This window comes from Alosa sapidissima, chromosome 7 (assembly GCF_018492685.1).
Source record: "Alosa sapidissima isolate fAloSap1 chromosome 7, fAloSap1.pri, whole genome shotgun sequence".
Lineage (NCBI taxonomy): Eukaryota > Metazoa > Chordata > Actinopteri > Clupeiformes > Clupeidae > Alosa > Alosa sapidissima.
Genome location: NC_055963.1, coordinates 28,402,134 through 28,407,133, shown reverse-complemented (window position 1 = coordinate 28,407,133; position 5,000 = coordinate 28,402,134). Strand labels below are relative to the sequence as shown.

At 47.7% G+C, this 5,000-nt stretch overlaps 1 protein-coding gene across 1 annotated transcript in view; it reads left to right on the top strand.

Annotated features, from left to right (window-relative positions):
- Positions 1 to 5,000, top strand: part of cacna2d3a (calcium channel, voltage-dependent, alpha 2/delta subunit 3a) — a 176,053-nt gene that overhangs the window by 92,408 nt on the left and 78,645 nt on the right.

The following is a 5,000-nucleotide window of genomic DNA, read 5'->3' as shown; positions in this document are numbered from 1 at the left end:
CTTTAACAGTGTGTGTAAATCAGGCCTTTCTATGAACACTTGTAACGCTATAGGCCTAGCCTACTTTATGGCAAAATTATTTTTTATTTATAAACTAAACCACCATAATGTAGCCTATTAGCAACCCAAAATAATGAACTTGCTGTCTTACAATTTTTTTAAAAAAATGTTGCTCGGCGGCGTGCACATTCTTGGACCAATAGTTCAGTGACAATAGGCTTCTCAAGTGAATAAAGCAATTAGCCTAATAATTAAAATATTTGTCTCACTCAGTATATATCTCGTAAATTGGTGAGCCATAGAATATCCCACCATCAAGATTATTATATTTCAAGATTCCAATCTATCCCACCATATGAAAGGTTATTTCTACTGACACGCTACATGGTGACATAAAAACACAAATAGTTTCCCCTTGATATAAAGGCTGACATAAGAGACATAGGCTATGCAAGATGGGTACAAATCCCAGACTGTCCTGAAAAATAAACAGGATGTATAGATACAATGACAAATTCAAGGTCTCAAAGCGTTAATGCTTCTATCCAAAAAAACTCACCAGAAGTTGTTATTTATGGGGTTATTATGGGGCATGCCCCCAGCCCACCCTAACTGCTGAGTTACCAACCTTTTGAAGTGGCCAGAGGGGCCCTTTTCACATCTGTGCCTAGAGGCCCACTGGCTGATAAACCGTCCATGTGTGCACACCTTTTGCTACATAGTGCGCAAGTTTTACGCACTCATCTTGACATGACATGATTTAGCACACAAGTCAAATATTTTAGTGAGTGAGTGCCCCCCCCCCCCCCCCCCCCCCCCCAAATCTCACTCCAAGCTGAGCTCATAACTTGAGAACCATGGGGAGGGATATTTAAACAAAGCCCGAAAAAAGTTTTCAGCTCTGTAGTTAATTGGGTTTTGACAGCAGGAGCAGGTGAACCATGCTTACCCCCCTGTCATTCCTGTCTTTCCCATCCCCTTTTCACGCTCACTCTGGCTGCCAGCACCCATAACACCTGTGGGCCATTATCTCCGCTAGCTTAGTGCTAATGGCTGGTCGTGGCTAATGGGTAGCAGCATGCCACGCTAGCCATGCACTTGTTTTCATTTCATGCCAGGTGTTTTCCTTTCAACGTGATGTGTTTCCTGACAAAGCGAAGTCTCTTCCACATCCCACTGTAATGAAACCGTATGTTGCTATAGCAGGGGTTGGCATGTTAGCATTGTTGAATACTGCGATATACTACATTTGGATTTTGATGAAGCAGATATGGTATCAAACTTACAGGGTCAGACAATGTCTAGCTTCTATCTCTTCTCCTGCCTTTGTTTGTCTTATCTTGTGTCACAGTGCATTTGTCTTTCTGTCTATTACTCATTCTTCTTCATCTCTGGGTGAAAGGCGGGATCATTGTTCTCTGTGTTACCTCTTGGGAATTGTAGTCTTCTAATGGGAGATAATGTGTACAAGGCTCTGTGGCAGAGAGGAGGGAGCTTTATGCCAGATCCTATTCAGTGTGAAGGTGTGTTCTTTTCATGGTCTTTCTAATTCTCAGGACTTCAGGGATTCAACTTTATTTTAGTTCCTGTTGCCGCAATTTATTCTTGTACAGAGATTCTGCTTGCTTTTCACAATTGTGTGTATGTGACTGTACTGTATGGTAGTGTGTTACTAACTGTGTGTGTGTGTGTGTGAGAGAGAGAGAGAGAGAGAGTAAGTGCAAGTAGTGAGAAAGCAAAAGTGTGAGAAGTTGTAGCAGGAGAGTGAGCCCAAGACCGAGGCAGCCAGAGAGGGGATTTTGGTACATCCTGCCTAAAAATATCTCAGGGAAACTGCTGTCTGTGCCGCTTTGTTCCCTCTTCATAATCCCGGTAAATCAAAACCCTTTGGATACACTTGACGGTCCACACTCCACACCTCCACAAATCCACTAAATCTAAATCACAGGTAATTCAGACCCCTCAGGTTGCAGTGTGTCCCACTGACTGAGTTTGCATCCCCTTTCTCTTCCACCTCCACGTGCACCACGTCAATCCAAACTCCTCCAAAACACCTCCACCACCTCCTCCCAAGCAGCGCGGCACTCCCTTACCCTCACTGCACCACCTGCCAGGGCATCCAGACTTCTGTCCTGTCAAGGCCGACCCCACCCCTGCGCCTCCCTGGGACAGCACCTCCCCGTGCCCCCATGCGTCTCCTCCCTGTCCAGCTGGGGATAATGAGGCAGAGAGGGCCCATCTGGGTTAGTGCTGAGGGGAACGGACTGCAGGAGACACGAGAGAAGGAGGAGTAGGACGAGGAGGAAGAGGAGGAGGAGGAGGAGGAGGAGAAGGAGGCACTGGGCTGGGATGGAGGTCACCCCCACACACTGCTGCCAAGGATGGTAGTGCTGGTGGTGTGGGTTGGGTGGGAGGGTGGCATAGGGAGAAGAGGGCTGGAGGCGTCTGTGGGCTCCTGATGCAGTAATTACCTGTCCCTCTGCTGGGCATAAGCCCTGATGGACTCCAGCTTTCGCTCTTATCTCACCACACAAGGCATCTGTCTGGTCTTACTTACAGTCCTGTACGGATTTTTTTGTCATCTTTTTGATTGATTTTCCTAATTCAAGATGCAAACAGAAAACACAGAGGTAAGAAATACCTGAAGCACATTGAGATAAACTTTACAAAAGAAGAAAGTAACAGAGGGCACCTATTATAATACATTAGGAGTTTAGCTTTGACCGCCAGTGCCACGCCTGCCCTTGCTGCCACTATAACTGGTTTAGATTAGTTTATCACAGCCGCAATTCGTGCAAGTGAGACAGTGTCATAATTAAAAAAGGAGTTGATGTCAGCATTTCATCTCAGTGTGCAAGTCTCATAATAAAATTATATATTATACAGTATAAGTTATACAGATTTTAGACAAGGCCTGTAAGTTAGTCATGGCCATATACAAATAAGACAGAAGGGCAGCAGGGTCACTTTTGACACAAAAATTAAAACAGGTCAGCAACCCACTATTACAAATGTGCCAAGGTGCTATTGTGACCGTGTTTGACATGATATAACCTCATAGTGCAGTAAATGTCGTGGCACTTTCCATGTGGCTTGTTATGCTTCCTATTGTGGAAGATTCTGGATTGCCTCCTGACTCAACTTCAATCTTGCTCCGCTACGCCGTGCAAAGTTGTGTTCATCTACAAGTTCAGAAGTTCCCCCAGACTAAACACCTAACTCTCACTGACAATCTCTCTCACCGATCATGCAGCACTTGACCTGGAGTCAAATATGAGCAACATTTGTGCTGGCGCTTTCGTAACGAGCAGAAACAAACATGTTAAATAAATGATCCCATGTTTGAGGAGGCCGCGTCACGCTTGAGGAGACCAAGGCGCGGTGCGGCCGTCTGTGTGGAACATCGCATGCCAGTGGCCGCTACCTCCAGTCGCACTGCATCCACACCGTAAAGCACACCACCGTGCTAAAGCTAAGCTGAGTAACCTTCCATCCCCACCTTCCCTCATACCCCCCCTTCTCTCCCTCCCTCACTGCCTCTCTCCCTCCCTCTCTCCCTCCCTCTCTGCCTACCTCAGGACTGCTTCTAGGTCACCAGTGAAGAGGAAGTAATGTGGGACAACTCTTAGCTCTTGTAAATGTAGGTAGCTGCAGTCTAATGTAGCCTACGTGGGTGGCAGGGAGTGATGTCTTTAGTGCTGTGAAGTTTATCTAGTGCCTTTGGTGTGATTTAGTCGAGGACTACTCCTCGTACTAGGCATGTGCTTTCAAATATATTTGCATCCATAATAGCCTTAGCCATCGCATGCATTGGAATGGGGTTGGAGGGGTGCTTTAGCGCCTTCTCTTTCTATTGATGCTAACGACATTGATTACCATTTTACGACAGCAGCGTTTTTAATGGCCTCTGCAGTCATTCATATCCCTCCAGTAACGTCTCATTACAGCCTGCTCAGGCTATTGACGCATCATCATTAGCGTCCCGCGCAGCGCGCATCAATACGTTCTGATGACGCGGCACTCTGCGGATATGTGTCAGGCGTCATAAATGATGGATGAGATGCCAGATTAGCTGCTGTGGCTTCCGCTGCGACGTTGCTGCTGCTTCTGCTGGTGCTACTGCTGCTGCTGTTGTGTGTGTCTGTGTGTGTGTGTGTGTGTGTGTGTGGAGTGGAGGCCTGCTTGGCCCACATTGGCAGCTGTGGATGTGTGGGGGGAAAGCACAGCTCTCCATTACGCCGCGAGGGAGGGAGGGGGGAGAGGAAAATCCACCTGCTCAAGAAAAAAAGGGAAATAAGACAGGTATGGCTAAAAATATGCCCGCCTGCCCCAAACTCACTCCCTCTCACTTTCCTTTAGAGCCTAGGAAGATACACATATGCAGCAAATGTAGACACAAGTACACACACACACACACACATCACGCTCTGGATGTTTGCCTGGCAGCGTGCGGAATAGCACTGGTGGGGGGGGGGGGGGGCAGCTGTGTGCCCCCAGGGCTAGCATCTGGGATCTGTGCCGCTCTTGATGCCGCAATCTGGCAACCGCCCGCACGCCTGCCGCTGCAGCCCGCCGCCCCCCAAGACCAGTGGTGCGCACAATCTGCCAACCCACGGGGCCCGTTCCACCCCACAGACCGCCACGGCGCGTGAGCAGGCCAGAGAGTGCAGCTGATGCTGCTCTGATGGATGAAGATGCGGAGATGTAGGCGCAGGCGTTCTGGGAGGGTGAAGGGGCACCAGTGGCGTTTTCAACAAAGTCCTCTAGGAGAGAGCGCAGCCTTAAACACAGCTGCTTCATAACACACATCCCAGGAGGTTGTAGAGGGACCCACTTCTTGTGTGTGTGTTCAGTCAGTACTATAAACAAATGGACTAAGAATGAAAGTGATTTAGGTATTTGTGTTGCATAAAATCATATTGGTGATTGTGTGATTGATGTGTCATATTGCATGATTGTGTGCCCATATTGTAAATAGCAGTGATGTCTCATCATGTTCA